This window comes from Plectropomus leopardus, chromosome 13 (genome assembly GCF_008729295.1).
Source record: "Plectropomus leopardus isolate mb chromosome 13, YSFRI_Pleo_2.0, whole genome shotgun sequence".
NCBI lineage: Eukaryota > Metazoa > Chordata > Actinopteri > Perciformes > Serranidae > Plectropomus > Plectropomus leopardus.
In genome coordinates, this window is record NC_056475.1 from 13,504,229 (window position 1) to 13,523,520 (window position 19,292).

The 19,292-nt window shown below is 41.4% G+C and overlaps 1 protein-coding gene across 4 annotated transcripts in view; it reads right to left on the reverse strand.

The window, feature by feature from the left end:
• The window catches only part of rapgef6 (Rap guanine nucleotide exchange factor (GEF) 6), a 169,417-nt gene that overhangs the window by 70,590 nt on the left and 79,535 nt on the right, over window positions 1-19,292 (reverse strand). The window lies entirely within an intron of this gene.

Sequence of the window (19,292 nt, forward strand, 5' to 3'; positions counted from 1 at the left end):
CACACACACACACACACACACACACACACACACACACAATTTGAAGCTCAACATTTAGCCCTGTAGCACTGCAAAAAAGCTTTGATCAATCGAAGCCACTCTTGGTTTGGTCTAATGTTGTGAGATGGGGGGGCAGTGTCAGGAGATGCACATATTCATGAGCAAAACAGGGAGGAAATACATACATATACACACACAAGTACACTCTTATATTAATGCACAAAGGAATGCCTTCCACAGACATCCAAAACTGAATTACACAAGATCATGCCAACCTATGCACAGAGAGTATGCTATATGTGAACCGCATGGGCTCCATTCAGTAAAACCGAAGAGCTGATTGAATAGGCTCAGCATACAGCCATGCTCCACTCTATTACTGGCAAGTCCACAGACGGCTGGCTGAAGATACAGTGAAGGGAGACAGATGGAGATGGAGAGAAAATAGAGGGACCTGAAGTGAATATGACTGAGTGAGAGAGCGATGGGGAGACAGAGTGTGTAAGAGGAGCTGGTGAGGGAAGCAGAGTGCAGCATATGATTGAGACTGGATTGAGTGAGTGTGTGTGTGTGTTTGCAAAGGTAAGGGAAGTGGGGAAGAGCGTATAATAAAGATAGGACTGAATGCAAGAGGCTGAATGAGGGTGAAGTGAAGGGGGGGGGGGCAGATGTAGATAAAAAGTCTCAAATATTCTCTAAAGAATTCAGTTCTCCCTCAGTCCAGACGACCATATCTCTGGCACCATGGCGGTGCGACTTTGTGTGTAAGTGCGTGCATGTGTGTGTGTGTGTACCAGCTGGGAAAAAGGGGAGATGTAATGAATTGAAGCTAGAATTGGAGGTGACAACTGCAAAGGCAGACACGCCACCAAGAAAAGGGGAAGGGCAGAGACAGAGCAAGAGAAGGAGAGAAGGAAACAGAGAGTGGGTGCAGTTTGCAGGGGACCACATGAGGAGATGAGAACTCAAATACTGTCAACCACAGAAGACTGCATGTGCATAACCATAAACAAGAATTCAAACACATGCTTTCTCTCTCTCTATCTCTCTCACACATGCTCTTTGTTGTGCTCCTCGCAGTGAGACTACCTCAAACCAGCCCTACTTTCTGAAAAGTGCCTCCTACTTCCAGGGAAAACGTTGACCAAAATAAAAATGTGCCACGACCACATTAATCTATTTGACTGGACAGCAAATGAAGATTAAACCGCAGTTAGAGAAATAACCACCCCTTCCCACAAGAACCAGAAGTACTGCCTCACAGCTGTCTGCCTCTACCAACCAGTCAAGCTGCAGTTTAAATCTGTGTCTGTCCAGACTCATATGAAACCATGGCAGCACACAACGCTTCAAATATGGATGCAGCTTGTAAAGAAGCAACAAATTCTTAAATGTGGATGCTTCATAGATCTATATAATCAGCACAGTTTCATGGTGGGCACCCGAGATTAGTGTCACCAATTCAGTATCTGACCAAATGTCTGCTCTTCTGTTGTTGAGTTATGGCATTAAAAAATGACAGGAAAACTCAAGAAACATGCAGTCTTCTGAGTCAATGTGGTGCATCTGTTTCTTTGCAGACATCTTTTGATATTAACACTGATTTGAAGACACAGTGCTCCGTCTACTTGTCATGACGATTACTATCCTGTAGAATAATGTCCTTTGTGACTCTGATGAAGCTTTTAAAAATCTAAGAAAATAGCCCTGATAGTGTCATAGTGACGTCATTAGGGTTGTGTCCATTTTTGGCCTGAAAGCTTTACATCCAATTTGAAACAGAGAGCCTGGGTAAAAACTGAGGGTGTGGAATTTGAAGGCATTTAACAGGCAGGGAGAATCTAATAAAAGATGCTATCAGGTTGCATTATGGGAGGTGTAGGATGCAGTGCTTCTGAGGTGTGACTGATACTACGGACTAAAAGAAAGAATATCTCAGCCTCTGCTGCTTTGGTTTTGATGATTTGTTTTAAAATCTGTTTGTCCCAAGGCCTCCCACCTACACGGAGATGCAATATTAAATCAGTAAAAGACCTCTTAAAGAGCTGGTCTACGCTTCCACAGCGAGTATACAGCATCACTTTCACATCAATGTGAAAAGAGACAATAGATACTGTGTAAGGAGACAGCAGCAACACATTTTTAGTGAGGTTCCTATTTTCAGTATGACTTACATGACACAATGCTGTGCAGCCACTGACACTTAACATCAGCGGCACAATATTGACACAAATACTATAATTGTTGCATTTTTTTTCCTGACTTGAGCTGTAGAACTTTCTCTACAGCTCAAAAATGTTTTGGAAGAGAAAATGAAACACCAGTGGCGGCAGCTCGAAAGAAAAAAAAATCTAATGTAAGGGGATTAGGCCTCACAACACATTACCTTGTAGTGAAGCACATTTTAATCTCAGTTATGGAAAAGAAGTGCAATCTGTGATTTGGAAGACATTGGTTCGGGAGGTACAAGGTTCAGCAATCACTGGTTAGCGAGTTTTTAGCCCGGACAGACAGTGGGCTGGCAAGCTTCTACGGTGGATAAACAGCCATTAGTTGGCAGTTTCCACACTTTGTTGTGCCAGTATTGTGACAGACGGGATGCTGAATGGCACTGTCACCAACACTGCCGAAGGCCGCTGACTTTTGCCCCAGTTGTCTGGGAGTGATGAGGGAGAGAGATGCGGAGAGGAGAGACTCACAGGGGGATGAGGACGGAAAGATAAACACGGGGTAAATAGAAATGGAAGTAAAGTGGAAAAGGAGAGTGTGTAATGTTTCTTTGCCCTCATTTTATGTTTAATGAGTCATCCACACATACTTAAATCCTGGACACATTACTGTAATACCAAACACAGGGATTAACCTTCAAACAATGGACTGTGCATTTGTGTACGCGCATGAGTGGGTCATAGTGGAAAAGTCCACTATAGTGAATCAGCCATGAATCACAATGGTATTGTGACTTAAATATCTTGTCAGAATTGACCTCGAATGTGCCCTTTCTTTGAATCAGTATGGGTGGGTCAAAGCATTATTTAAAATCCCCAGTGAGTCTCAAATTTTCTTCCAAGTAAACTCAAAGTCAGCCAACAACTTCCATGTAAATTCAAGGTACTAAACTTTTCTCTTCAAGCTCTAAATAAGTCATTGTTTGTTCATTAGCTGGTCCACATTGGGAAAAAAAATCTACAGAGCCACTCAGTGGATATGTGGGAGAGAGAATATAGATGGGTAAAATAAAGGGGGGAGAAAAAAAATGCTAGGTTAAAAAAGATAAATACTTTAAAATTAAGTTTAGCATTTTGATGATATCTTGTCTGGAAGTCCTTGTGAAACTAACTGCATGGTTTCTGTACAACCTCTTGACTTGACTTGTTTTTTTTAGCAGCCAAACATGTTGCATGATTGACATGTGGGAACAATTAAAAGAAAAGAAAAAAAAAGAAAAAGGATAAACACTTTCGTGTTCTTGCAAGAAACTTGTAAGTTTCCTTGCAAAAGCTTTGTGTTCTCTTGAGAACTACTTAAACTCTCCATGTACACATTTACAGCAGCAAAGGGCTTGGTGAAGGTGAATCTAGCCTTGATCAGCAGGCATGGCGATTATTAAATACTCTCTTAGCCGGTCACTTCATTGGTCTCATAGCTCTGAAACAGCTGTGCCACCTTCAACTTAATAAGAAGCTTTACCCCCGTAAATGTCTGGATGGTTTGGAATCAAACATCACCACAAATCAGCACCCAAAGACAGATGGAGTATGAAAGCAATACTTCTAATGTATCTCACCTTGTTCATGGTCACATATTTTAGAAACTGAAGTTACACAACAGTGTTTGCACTGCAATGTGTGCAATGGATAAAAGATGAGACTCTTACAAAAAAAACATGCCATTCATTTCAAAGGGAAATGATTCAGAAGAACTATATCAGTAAAATACTCAACTTGTTAATGTAATAACAAGCTGAAACACCGAGTAATTTCTCAGTTGCCCTCTCTTTATCAAAATAAGATATGCCAGACTGGATTTTCCTTGGTGTGTAATGGCTCGAAATTGGCTGCGTGCAGATTTATACCACACAGTCCTGACTACTCATTCAGTTTTGTGGTGGCTTACACAGTGAAGAAGGTCATTAGCATGGGTTAGCACCCCTGCAGAGTCAAGTATTCTTCTCTGGAGGACTGAAGGTATTAAAACCAGGCTTTGGTGTGTGTGTGTGTGTGTGTGTGTGTGTGTGTGTGTGTGTGTGTGTGTGTTTGTGGCAGCAGGTAGCAGACGCCTGTTTCTGCCAAACAGTGTTAGATGTTCCTGAATATTCAACCTGTCGCAGCCCGTCTGCCCTCCTCTACTTGCTTTATAACCTGTGTGAGGATATTTCCAAGTCAAACAGCACTCGTAGTCAAAAAACTCTATACATTTTTTTAAATGGTCACTGGATTGTCTGACGAGGCAAAACTCCCCCCTCTTTTTCTCCAGGTGGGTTTAAAAAAGGTGATTTATTTTTTGCCATTTCAGCCATTTCTTGCTCCTCTATTGCCTCTCTGCTGCAGAAACCCCTCTTTTATCTCCCTGCTGTGGGAGAACAGTATTAATAAAAAAATTGATACTGGAATAAAAGATCCATATGTGTTTTTTAGGTTTTATTTAATGTTAATTGATGGGATGGCACAAACATCTATAGTGTTGGATGATGAACGTCTCCATCTGTTTGTAAACAGGGTAAAATGAGGGTCCGATCAAATCTGTGAATGTAGGGTTTTTAATAGATGGGGACGTGTTTGTGTTTACTGTTAACTCTGTTTTTTTGTTCTGTGTGTGTGCCTGTCTGCCTGTGTATGTTTCAGGAAGCATCAAGGCGTCTCTGTCTGGGCTCCTGAGGAAGGTGGGCCATGGCCAGGTCTGCCGGATACAGGAGGGAAGGCTAAACACTTGGCTTAAACACTGACCCGACTTCTTGTGCATGCACCCACACAAGTGCACGCACGTACACACACAAAGAGACACACACACACACACAGGCATCCACAAACACATACTGACACATACACCTTAGTACCTCCTGGCTCCCCTCTGTTAACAGATGCTTCCTGCCCTGCAGCCCAACCCACACTACTTCACACATACAAAGGCACACATGCAGCGTGTCCCTGGCACCCCTACAGGTTGACCCAGAGGCCTGGGGGAGAAGCAGCCCTACTCTTTGGTGGTGTTTTTTTTTTTCATGTTGGATTCTGCTCCACTCTGTTGGCCCACTCACCTCAACTCAGACACATATCACTACAGCTTTGGTACCCTTGGCAGGACAGGAAATTAACTTTGCTTCCTGAACTCCAACGTTTATCAGACATTTTATTATTTTTCCTGAGAAAAACTACTTTTGGCAACAAAGGAAAATACAAGCGACTGAAAGATATGGACCTGAGCTGGTGCTAATGTGGTTGAACAGAGCATTTCTTTCCATTATGGTTTGAATTTATAATCATTCGGTTGCTTTCGGTGTGAATGTTCCGTGCTGCTGCCAAGATGTCTCAGCGTGACAGTCTACAGATGTGCATTTGTATTTTAAAAGGAGTGTGTTAATGAATATTCAGCGTGAAAATGTGAAATAATAATAGTTGAAAGCAGAGAACTCAACAACTGACTTACATTCAAACCAAATAAAAACAACTGCTTTTCTCTTCACTGAAGCAAACACGCAAAAAGCCTCTTGCTTTAGAGACTGGTTGGTCACTTTTATGTGTCTGTGTAATTTGGCATATTTAAAAGAAAGATGAACTTATTACCAGATTAATAAGGTTCAGTGTCTTTGCAGTGCTAAACTGACTTACGGACCCTCTTCTTGTCTGATGACCTTTGTTTTCCTACTACACATCTTCTGCTTCCCCCACACTCTCTTTCTCTTTGTTTTTCTGTCTCTTTATCACAAATTCACAAACACCCACAGAGCAATCACCAGCCATCCCATCTTGTATTTATAAATGCCCTTGAAAATTATCCAGTAAAGGCTCTCTGTGCAGGCAGAGGAGGGGATGTGGATCAATATCAGTGAGATAATGGGAGCAAGTGAAATTGGGGGGTGGGGACTGTGGGTGGTTGAAAAATCAGCACTTGGATGAGAGAGAGGGTGTGGGGGTGTGTGTGTGTGTGTGTGTGCGGGTGGGGGCGGGGGTGGCAACTCATATCTGACAGAGCTGTAGTAGGAGGGGTCTGCATATATAAAGTGAGGGGGAGAAATATGTATTCGCACATATGCAAGTGATGTTATGACCACTGCAGAGTGCCCGTATTTAGGCCTGTGTGTACATTGATGCATTTCTGTGTGTTAAACTGCTTCTGAGTAAGATGCCAGCAAGGTCACGGGTCACATGCATGGGTGTATACTGCATGTGTACAGACAATGAGTATATGTATGTGTGTGTGTGTGTTAGCGCACAAAGGCCAGAGTGCATCTTCACATAAGCAGCCTTGCTTTCAGTCCATTTAGCCCCGTAATTTTGACCAGCTTGAGCATGTTAATGCATAAAGGGTCTGAGTGGGCTTTTCACTCTAAAATTTCATAGCTAATGGACAGTAATTACACCATTCAGGACAAAACAGTGGCTCTTTTATGCCACTGTACCCATCGAAGCAATCAAATAACACTGCGATTTTGTCTTAGTTTGACATCAAAGGGTGAAGTGAGGTAAGTAAGCAAGTGCCTTTTCTGTCAGCTGAGAATAGTCATGTGTGACCTGTGTCTGCACCATAACTAGTATTGGAATCATGAAATTGGAGTATATGTGCATTTGACTTGCCATCAATTTTGGCCAATTGACACCTGATAATAGTCATAAGATCAGCTGTGAAAAACATGCAAATATAAATAGAAGACTCAAAAAACGCAAATAAAATGTAGATTTGAGCAATACACTGAAAGTCGAAAAGCTTCACTAGGGCTACTTTCTATGTGGACCCTACTCAATGTAGGTTTTTCAACCTTTGTTTTTTTGTGGTTGATATCAAATAATAATAATTAATACCTATTGGGACCTCTGTTTTCACAAATACCACAAATATTCTTTTACACCAAGGCTTGTGGTATTATGGCATACCCTTAAGCCGGCAACAGTAAATGTTATACTTAATCTATATGCAATTATTTCCAGTTTTGCATTTCCAGAATTAACAGGACCATAGATAGAGGTGCATGTGGAAAATATGATGCAAATTTTAGCAACAGAGCATGTTTTTGTTTGGTAAGACTGAATAGTAATTTATGACTTATGGGAGGTGAGTTGGGCATGGCCTGGCCTAATGCAACCCATATCGATCTTTATCACCCCTACTTCCTGTGCATATGATATCCTAGACCTCCCTCTTCATGCTAAAAGCCCTCTCTTTCTATTGTTGCCTCTTGCTCTGATTCTCTCTCTCTCTCTCTCTCTCTGTTTTCTCTCTTTGTCTCTCACTCATTTACTCTCTCTCTCCTTGTGCTCTTATCTGGATGCCCCCCTCACCCACCGACCCTTCCCCCATCTCTCTGGACCCAAAGGCCACATTACCTTGACACCCTGTGTGATTTCTGTCAGTATGTCAATCTGCCTGTCTGTGGGCTTGAGGTCAGCGTAAATCTGCCAAGGCCAATGTTAAAAGGTTGAGGCATTATATCACCTGGCAAAGGTCATCCTCTTAGTGCACAAAAATGGTTCTGTCAACATATTCAGGTACCAGGGGAGCCACGCTGCAACTATCTAATACTCCTTTAATGGTGCCTGCAGCTTCTATTCGCTGATCTGATGATGCAGAGGATTACTGTACAAAGCGCATCTGATGATTGACAGCTACTCTTAGTACAACCTGTAGTTTTTTAGTGTTATTTTCCCTTTTTTTAAGTCTGACTACAGAATGATTTCTGTTCTTTTTCACTTATTTGACTTGTTTGTAACTTCTTGATTGCACAGGGGGTAATTAGCATGACTGCACTGGCCTTTAACAATATTAAAATGTCACTTTATTTGTTACAGTAACTAATTTGAATGCCCTGGGGTCTTGTTTTGGTCTGTTATAGTCATTATATGGGCCACTGGTTTTCAGAAGCTCTGGTTTGCAAGTTATGAGAGCAAAATATGCTTTTTAAGTTTAGAAAACAACATTCACATGCCTTAGATTTAGCTATTTTTAGAGATTGCACATGTGAAAAATCTAGATGGTATGATTCATGTTTACTTAAATGTTGATGACAAAATTTAAAAAGCACATTTAAGGCATTCACATCTTCAAATAAATGAACTGCTAAAAGTTAAATCTGGAACTGGTCAGTATAAGAAAAGTCTCATCATTAGGAACCAAATGAAGCCACACATATGTACAATGTCATCAAACGTTCTGGTCAGAGTTTTGTTTTTGCAAATCACTTATCCAATTACACCGCAACAATCACTTCATTTCATCTTTAAATCGAAATCAGTTTGGTTATTACTCGAAGTGTTATCTTTACCCCTCAGAGTGACATCTTAACATGAACCTTCCAGAAAAAAGTGCAAAGCTTCAAGGTGCTCAGTTCCTAATCAGACTCGTAGGACCGCCTGGGCATGAAGCCACAGTACTGTGAAAAAGGGTCAATAGACTGTACTGAAGAATAATTAATCTCCTTATTGCACTCAATGGAGGTTCAGCAGTTTAATGTTGCTATCTATTCTATCTGATCTGATGATGAATGGTTGGCTAGTAACTGTAGCTTGAATCAAATATAGCATCTAGCTGTTAAAACAGAGGTCTGAAGACACTGAGAAGAAGATCACTAAAGGTCTACTTTCAAATATCTTCATTTAGTAAAACCTAATTTCTACCGTACATAATTACTTGCTAGAAACCACTCAATTTGCAATTTGTATGATAATATAGTTTATTTTTCTTTTATTGTTTCTGATGCACTTTGGTCCATGTCTCTAAGGATGCAGTGAGTTAAGAGTGCAACTTATTTGGATATGCCAGACGCTTTGTTTGTCTACCTGTCCATCTGTCTGAGCCTTGACCTCTCTGCCTTGGCACTGAATCCATCATCCCACTGTAGCGCCCAGCTACCAACGCCTCCATCGCCCCATTACTATTCAATGCAGCATGGAGTCCACACAAACTGATTATGCCGGTGTTCAGCAAGGCCCATTGATTGCTGAGGGAAGCAAAGACAGCAGCCCGGGTCAACCTGAGTCCGGACCTGCTGCACTCTGACAGCGACGTCTGCAGCTAAGAGGAGAGGAAGCATACTGCTTTTTTTTTTTTTCAATCCAAGTTATGTGCTTGTTTGGAGCACAAATCCTCCTATCAGGAGAGCATGTCAGTTCCTGTTTCTTCATACAAAAGCTTATCAGGCTGGAATTGACTAGCATTCACAGCACATAAGAAATATGACAGAAAGTCACATGGAAGTCTTTAAACTGAACAACAACAAGAGTAAGATCAAGCACGAGAAGCACATGAGTCCCAATATTCACTTTTTACTCTGCATCTCCGAGATAAAGTTGAAAAGTACTATGTGTATTGAGTCAATGCTTACCGAAAAATACAAGTCAAAAAGCTCAAAGTCATTGCTGGTTCCATCATCATGCAAAGTTGCCAACTTTAAGCCAACGTTTAGATGTAATTTCAAGTTCATAGTTATGCCACACCACAGAGAAGCTACAGCAAAAGGATTGAAAAGGAAACATAAGGCATCTGGAAGGGTAATAACTAATGGAGAGAGCAAAGGTTGAACTTGTGAGGATGCAGATGGTTTTAGAAGAAGTCAGTGTGATTTATAAGACAGGAAGCAGCAGATGAGGGAGGATACAGCCCAGCAGGGCAGCAACAACAGCAGCATCAGGCTGGCAACAACAACAACAGGCCCCATTATTGATGTTTAAATAATAGATGGAGAGGAGGAGATAGGGAAAAGAAGAGATGAACAAGTAGTAGAGGACAGAAGAGTCTCTTACTAAAAACAGATGAGAAAGGAAGGAGAGGGGAAAGAGGAAGACAGCAGGAAGTCCTCGCTAAAAACAGAAGGGCGAGAGAGGCAGAGATAAAGAAGGAAAGAGTGAGAGAAAACATGGCAGGGGCACAAAAACAGCTTGGAAAACAGGTCCCATGTAGGCAGCAGGGAGGGTCAGGGAGTTCGGCAGCAGAACATTTTGACAAGTCTTCCAGCAGCGGGAGGACGTGGACTGAGGTTGTGTTCCACTGGGATGAGCAGGGCATGATTTAAAGGGACAGTTCACCCATAAACACATGACAATAAAACAATAAAAGATGTTGAAAGCCTCTTAAAGGCAGCAGCTGACTGGTTTCTTATGATAGCAGACCCTTTTTAAAGTTGTTGTTGTTTACTGGAGATGCAAATAAATCTAGGCCTAATAACTGCTCAGTGTGTCAGAAAAAGAAAGGTCCTGCTGGCCCCACAGAGCAGCTCCACTGGCCTACATTTCCCTGTCTGTCATCTGATGCCAAATTTCCATCCCCACAGTCAATATTTCAATAACGATCCTCTGATGTTGGAAGTGAGACCAAGAGAGTATGACATCCTATTTGGTAAAGAGCTGCAGTTTAGAAGAGTAATAACGAACAAAAGTGCCTAAATGGCAAAATAAACTGTTTGCTTTCCATAGCAGTTCAGCCTAGAGGGTTATTCTCCAAGTCAGTAGTAAACAAGGCGGTAGAGAAAACTGTAAAAGCCTGTTGGCAGCGGCAGATTCCCTGCAGAGAAGTAAAAACTAAGTGATTCATATGAATCAAACAACAGCCTGCTCACTACTTTTTTGTCAACTGATCTCTTAGGTCTCCTTGACTAGTTTAAGACCAATATTGCATTTAGGCTTCTTACTGTTTCATTTAATGCAAAGCTGCCCATACACAGTGAAGGTATATGGGTAGGTGAATCATTCAAAACTGCTGCAGTGAAGTGAATATGAACTGGTGAATATCACCAATCCCAGGCAGTGCAAGCCAGCCAAAACTATCAAAAGACTTCTGGAGAAAATAATTGGCTGCCATTCTGAGCAGGCAGTCAATGATAAAATTGTAAAAACCTCTTGTGGAATAAAAACCACCGCTTCAGAGGCTTTCCCTTACTGATGTATTTTTCTGTATCTTTCTTTCTCTTCTCTCTTTTTCTGTCTTTTCCCTCCCTCTAATTTGAAATCACGCTCAGGGATGGCTCCTCATCTTTCTTCCTTTCCTCAACCCTCCTTTTCAGATCCCAGGGTGAATTCACAAAACCTTTTCAGAGAGTTGAAATCCCCTTTGCAGACCACCCTAACACTGTCTTCCACTTTGCCTCTTTTCTCTCCAACCTGACTGCAGTGCTTTTTGATTGCAACTGTACCTCCAGACAGGGCGCACGTTGCCTAATGGGAGGAAAAGGGAAACTTAATTAACCTTTTGCAAAAGGTGGGCTCATCACAGACGCTGACCAATTAACTGCAGACTTCAAACAGTGCAAGCTGGATGAAAACCTCAGTGGCTCTAAACTGGGGATAAATTAGCAAGTCTCATGCAGCATCAATGGGCCAGTAATAAAAGCCAGATACAACAGTTCTAGTTACGTTGGTGCAACTATTACAGAGAAAAAACTGTTTAAGTACTTTATCAGCAAATATACCAAAGAGTGCCTGGTTTCAACGTCTAAACTAAGAGGATTTGACCTATTTATTTATCTTATGTTATAGTTAATTGATCTTTGGGGTTTTGGACTGATAATCAAACAAAACAAGCTCTATGAAGACATTGTCTTGACTTTAGGAAAAAAGGCCTTTATCACTATTTTCAATCCAGCCCTATTAAGCTCATTTTTACAGTGTAAAATGCTCACTCATTACATATCTTGGCCACAATTCTTTAAAGGGGAACTACTTCCACTTTCAAAATTCACACACTATTCCTATAGTGTAAGACAGTCCAAAAGTGTTAATTACCATGAACAATTTTCACCCAAATCCAAAAACTAGAGTGCTAAAACCTAAATTTATGATGCCATATGGTCTAAAGTCTAGAAAAGTTCCACTGACAATGAACTGGAAAAGATGAAATAGATTCCACTGACAGCAGCCAGGCGAGCTGACAATGCTACAACAGAATAAAGAATAAAACAAACGGTCTGTGGGTCCACAAAATCAGGTCCCACTCGTTGTCTTTGGAGTGGTTCCTGACTTAATATCATATGACATCACAAGTTTGGGACTTACCTATCTTGTTTCTGGCATTGAGGGAGAGAAGCTAATGTGCAAAAATATTGACTGAAATTTCCAGAGCCATGGGAAATAATACAATGGAATTCTTAATTAAGGTGGTGTGCCACTTTAATAACCAGATCTTTGTTATACTAAAACAAAACGTCTGTTGATCCCAGACAGTTTATTATTAGAAGATTTTTTTGACTCAAATATTAGCGTTGCTGCTGGATTTGCAAGGTTTTAATAAGGCAGCAGTGACATTAGAGCCCCTGCAGGTTGTAAAAGATCTGTGCATAATTTGGATCACACAAGAGATGGAGAGCAATAAAGACGAGTAATAAGGTATTTAAGACCATGTTCTGTGACCGTGTGCTGCACAGAGTTAATGTGTTATCTTAAACTGAACATCTTCTCACTTCATCCCCTTTCATCTCCGGGGACCTAATTATGACTTATCCTACTGAAAGCACGTGCACGCACGCACGCACGCACACACACATACACACACACACACACACAAAAAGACAAACATCTCTGAGGCTTTTAGCACCCAGACAGGAGCTCCCAAAGAGACAGACACGTATCTGACAATCATTCAGCGAGGACAACCAATGAACCGTGCAGCAAAGGAGTTCTGGCAATACTGAATATTTTTTAAAAAAAAAGGGCAAAACAAGAATCCTTTAAAGATAACAAGTCTCATTTCATGCACTGGAGTTGCTTTCCTTGCATCATCAAGAAGTTCACCAGAGGCTAGGCTAACTCTGGCGGATTATTCTGAGCGACTAAAACTGGGACATCAAACTGTTAATTATACACACGGCTACATCATCACCAGTCTGCTGCTGACTACTGGGAGCCAGTAGACAGACTAGACAGAGCAGATGGATTGCATGTATAAGATGATGGATACAAAGGAAGAAGTGTACAAAAATGTAAATCACTGGTTGTTATGATTATAACACGCGTGGAACAGGGACATCACGGCCTGTCTCTGCAAAAAGGCAATATCAGTTACTTCACTGGTTAATGTGTCAGTGATTACCAATCATTATCCTTAGTCTCAAATGGTATGTCAATATACCATCATCAATTGTGAGCAAATAACTACTATTATCAATTTCCTAAGCTAATATTACTTTAGGCTATATAGAGACTTGAGCTATAAATAGTCAAACCTAATTAAAAACCCATGTCCCATCATCTACAATCTTTGCTTTGCTCCAACTACTTTAGTGTCAACAAAAAAAAAACACCTTAAAATCTAAATATAATCTGCCACCACAGGGGCATCCAAACATTATTTTTGGAAACGCTCAGATCAGTTTGTCCTTTGGTGAGTAAGGAGTGGTGCAGCTGCTAGAAATAATGAAATATTGGTGCAGAGACAAAAACCTGCTACATCTTCAATACATCAAAGCACTTCAATGTCTACATAATGAAATGTTTTCAAGTTTATAAATCCCTCTCAGATGACTTAACACTGGTCTCTTTTTCACACACATTAACACTATTTTCAAATAGTTATTGAGTCAACGGACACATCTATTCTTTATACAGTGCAGGTGATTTCTGTAGTACTCCCTCACAGTGAAGAGACAGGAAAAGGCTTTGGCATGTTACCAGCCGTTGTGGATATCAGTATGTTTCAGGATACAGCAGTTAAAATTCAAATTAAAGGCAGAAGCAAAGCATGAATGCGTTTCTAAACAGACACAATAAAAATATTCATCATATGCATATAAATCAAGCTCATTTTCTCTCATCCCCACTCTATCTGTCTTTCTCAGTAACACACACACACATACACACACTGAGGCAGCAGCATCCTAAGCCAGAGGCACTGGACAGAAAAGGGATTACGACATCGCTTACTTTGGAGGACCACGGCTGCAAGCAGTTGGCATAGCAACGGACCAGGAAAGCCATTTCCACGGTAGGGAGGGTGCCAGTGAGGGGAAGTTTCCCCTCGTTCACCAAGAGATGAAGAAAAAAGAAGTAAAAGGAGGAGGGCAAGGGCTGATGCCGATCTTTTTGCTGCGAAATGAGAATTGTCCAGAGGTTGATTTTTTTTTTTTTTAATCCTCAGAGTTGATTTGGCAGATAAAGGTAGAAGCTTGGCTGGTTGTTCTAGAAGGAGACTTCAAGTCACGGCAGATACATTTATATGTCAAGCTTTTCCTCTTCTACCAGAGCGTTCAAAAGAACTGCAACAGAGAAGCCTGAAACACCCCTAAAAAACCTTCAATATATGAAATCTGCAGAATATTCAAAACCGATCCTAGAGGGGAACAGGGATACCTGTTCAAAGATAAAGCCATGCAACTTAACATCCAAAAAAATCAGTAGATTTTTCTTTTGAAAGTTAAAAACTCATTCAGTCATTTTTTGTCTTCTTCTATATTCCCTTTCCTTTTTTAGGAAGCAGAAGCTCCTCTTCTTAATAGATGAGCCCGTGCAGGGTAAAAAGAGGGGCTTGTCTGTGCATCTGCAGCCCCCTGGGAAGAAGCCTCTTGCCGACTTAAAGTCCTCCAAAGAGTCCCCTCTCAGCTCCCAAAAGCCTGGATCATTCGCCTGCAGCTCTCCTCTCCTTCTCATTCACTGTCTTCGTCTGTCAAACTCCTGTCTCTGTCTCTTTGCAACTCTTTATCTCCCTACAGAGCTCCAACAGTGCATGTACGTGCCCAGCGGTGCAGCTCCATGGCAGGGGCCAGAGATCCCGCTCCCTTAACCCAGTTTTAAGCTCCCTTCCCTGGTTAGCGCTCACACCTCACGCCGGCATTCTTCCTTCCCCTCCCGCCCTCAGAGAGAAGCTACCGTCGATAGGATGCTGTGCTGTGGAGAGCCAGCTGCTAATGGGAAACGGAGGAGAGAGTGAGCGCGAGGGAGGAGGGAGAAGGGAGAAGGGAGGAGAATCCAGCTGAAAAAGAATGACATCACCTGTGCAGGGAGCGCGAGAAAGAGAGAGAGAGAGAGAGAGAGAGAGAGAGAGAGAGAGAGACGGAGGGGTTGGGAGGTGGTGTGGATGACGCGAAAGCATGAAGAGGGAAACTGCATTAGATGGATTGGCTGCTGAGCAGATGTGGGTGAGAGAGAGAGATGGACAGAGACAGAGAAAGACGGAGATAGAGAGGAAAGAGAGGGGGCATCTTTATTGATCTGCTGGTAACATAAAGCTGAGTGTATTGAGGCAACCCCCTCCTCTTTGTGAGCATGCCGCATAAATTACAAAAAAAAGAGGGGGGAGCATAAATCACTGAGCCCCTATCAGATACAAAGACAGACGCTGGCTGTATTTTGGCAAATGTGAGCACGCGACACAATAGCACAAGCAGATAATGGGTTTTCCCCATCAAAAAGCCCCTGTTTGGAGGATTGGTGACAGAGCAGACAGGGTTTGACGTACAAGAAGCAATCATAGATAAATCACTCTAATACAGTACGAGCAAAACACTGAGGTCATAAAAGGCATTCAGCTGGAGGTGTAAAGTGTTAGAAGCAGACCTTGCTCTGACAGCAACTACAAAAAATTACTCAGTGTGGTTTATCCTACTTGAAGCATCAATTGTGTGATAACAGCAAGGAAAGTTTCACGTATTAAGAAGTATATGAAACCAGCTTTTCCACCCTTTCAACTTGCAGTCTCACAAATCAAACTGCCAAATCCCAGCATTGATCTGGTGATTTGAAAGCCAAAAGACATCCAATCTTCTGAGTTTTTAAAGGACTTTTGATAGGATGTAGGTCCTGGCAACATATTGGTAATAGCTAATATTGAAATGCAGCTGAAGCTTTTGTGTAACCTTTTAATCTAGAAGTTTTTTACTAAATCAGTAAATCAATTCTTAATTGGAATCACAACCCCTTTAATGAGACCAAATGGAGCAGAAACTCAGCAGGAACAAATGTTAAAGCCGTGACTTGAAACAACAATTTTTTATTTTCCTTTTCCAGGCTGTTTTGTTTCATTAATTATTAGTGGACACCTAGAGGTTACAAAAACGCATTTTCTCCCAGGAAATAAATTTGTATTCTTTCTCAAATATTACAGCAGCATACAAGATTTGTACACTGAATTTTTAATACTTTCTCCTCAGAAACAATCCAGTTCTCAAAACCTCAGAAATGCAGGTCTAGAAATAATGTTGCTGCCTTCATGAAGCAATTTATCAAACTCATGCAATACACAGCACAAAAAAACTTCACATCACTGTTAAGTGTCCTCTGTGAACCCTCAAGGGAGTTACACAGTCCAACTTCTGTCATAAAGACTAATGTATGACATTACATTATTTACTGGAGACTGCATGTTCTGTTTCACTTAGTCGTAACGGGGGAAAAGAGTCAAAGTTCCACACGTGATCATATACCCTACAAAAATCCTGTAAAAATTTAAATAACTTAAAATATATATTTTATTTTATGTGCAAATCATCAGTGCCTTCCTTTCTGTCTTTCATCTTCTGCTCCTCCTGCATTAACCATCTCGCATACTGTGCTGGTTTTTCTGACGATGAGAGAAAGATGACAGAGAGGAGGGATGAATTGAAAGCAGAGACAATGGGAGCTGTCTGGTTGTTTGAACGGCTGATTCTCCTCCAGCAAAGGAGAGATCCAATCTCCTATTACCAGACACTTCAGAGAGAGGAGGATCTTTCTCACCCACTCCCTTTCTGACCTCGCTTCCTCTCGTCCAGTAACCCCCCCCCCCCCCCCCCCCCCAACTTAAAATCCCCAATTTTTTGCAACCTCTGCCTGTATCAGTTCTGCCTCAAATTTGCCATTCCCTCTTTTGTCGTGCCTAAATTTCTCTTCAAGTGTCGATCATTCTCTCTCTTTTCAGCCCCCCTTTTCTTGAAAGATCTCCTTTCATTCTCATTTCCATCTGCTGTCCATCTATCCATCTCCCTGTGCTTCACTCTCTTTCTCTGCTTGCTGCTGTTCTCTCTTCGCTATATGTGTGTATGTGAAACGATACGCACCTCCCGACTAGGAATGACATCATCTTTTTACTCCGCAGCCAATCACATGCAAGCACATGGAGCTCTGCCTTCAGAGGAGTGTTATGTACACAAGAGAGACAGAAAGAGGAGTAGACAGACGGGTAGATAGATAGATGGGTAGTTGGATGGCTAGATGGATAGATAGATAGACAGACAGATAGAAAAACAGACTTAAATAATGTAAGTGTGTCTCTTAGGGTTGTGTTCAGGCTGTGTGTATTAAGTGTGTTTGCCATAGTGTGTACTAACTGCAGTATTTTCCCTTTCGCATGCTAGTGTGCGCAGCACTACATCATTCCCTTGCCCTGCTGTCAAAGCTCCAGCCCTAATAAATACGCAAGCACACACGCACACACACACACACACATGCGCGCGCGCGCGCACACACACACGCACACAGCTGCTGCATTTTGCTTTCTTAAAGAAGTATAACAAAGGCTAACTATGGGAAAGAAACATTTGGAAATCACTTTTAGAAGTTTGGAGCTTCTTCAGTTAAACCCCCTGCTGCTCTGCAGGAAGGCTGCGTGGTCCATCTTTGCACGATCGGCTGGTCTTAATAAAAATCCAATGCGTTGATTAAATATTTACTGCAACAGGTAGAAATACTGATTAATAATGGCTATTAAGCTACAGACCAAATTGCTCTTCATATTAGGGCTGTATCCTAGTAAGAATTGGAATTTGCTGTTCTATACATTTTTTTACAATTAGTTCCTTTTTTTTCCCCATGTAGAGTTTGAGTGTTTGAATAGATGTTCAGGGTAACAATGGCATTCAACATGTTATGGCAAACAAGGCAAGTTATTTGTGCAAGCTCATTTGGGTTAACTACACCAGCAATGGGTCATAAATGTGCAACAACAATTTGGCCATCACTAGATATCAACCAAAAGCCAGAGACTGTATTTTATTAAGTCGCTTTGAGATGTAAATTCACCACATCTAAGCAAAAGATAGAAAATAACATTATCTCAGACCCTGACGCCTGCCTTTCTCCAGGAAGTGGCCTCTTCCTTAATCAGACTCAATCTGCGTCTGCAGCTGCCTGTACTAAAGAGCAGCGTGACAGTGGAGAGCGCTCACTCTGCAGCCAAATCTGGGGACCAAAAAGTCCCCAAGAAGTACAATGCACAATGACTGAAAAAAACAAAACAAAAATAAAACTGCTTTACTTGAAGGACTTTCAGTGGACTGAGGGGTCTCCAACTAAGTATTCATCTTTCAGGGTGCTACCCTCCTTTGTATGATTTAATGTTTTGCTTTTCTTTATCAGTGATTGATAGATTAATCATTCAGCCCATCCTATTTAGATTAAGATTTTAGAGAACAAAATCTCATGCTGCACACTGATGAGTTTTACATTCCAGGTGGTGGCAACTGTAATGAAGGTATTTTCTTGTTTAGGGATACAAAGTGACCTCTGGGACATGGTAACAGAACTAAGCAATAACCAAAAATCAACAAGATCAAAGTATTTCCTGTCGCCTGTCCAACACGCTAAAAATGTGGCTACCTTGTGGGTCTGTGAAATCGAGTAATAGAATAAATTACCTCTAAGAGCCAGAAGCAGACAAAATTCAAACAGAGAAAAGATTTTAAAAAATGACAAAAAACAAAGGATGGTCTCAACATGACACTAATAAATACCAGATAAAGAAAAATATCTCCAAACATCACTGTGTTGTAGCAGTTTAGAAGGATTTATCTAAATTAATTTCCAGTTGAGAGAAGGATTTAAAGGAATTAGAGTCAAAACTGTCACAAGAAGTACTGATTTTACACTCATTATGAGTTCTGCATACTAAGTTGCAGCAGCACACCACACTGTGGATTCATAACATGAAAGTTCAGAGGAGTCAAGCTATTCCTTTTGTGTGATTTGACTTGTTTTAGTTCAAACTTAAAATCAAGGCAGACACACACTCATCTCCATAACGTGCCTCAGAGGAATGTTTACTGTAACTCAGAACATGGTGATACGGGATCTGTCTGCAAAACACGGGGCAGGATACACGTCATACAGGAAACGCTTCCTGGAACAGTGTATGTCTGCGTTTGTGAGCATGTGGTGGGTTAAGTCAGGTGATTATGGACAGAAAGC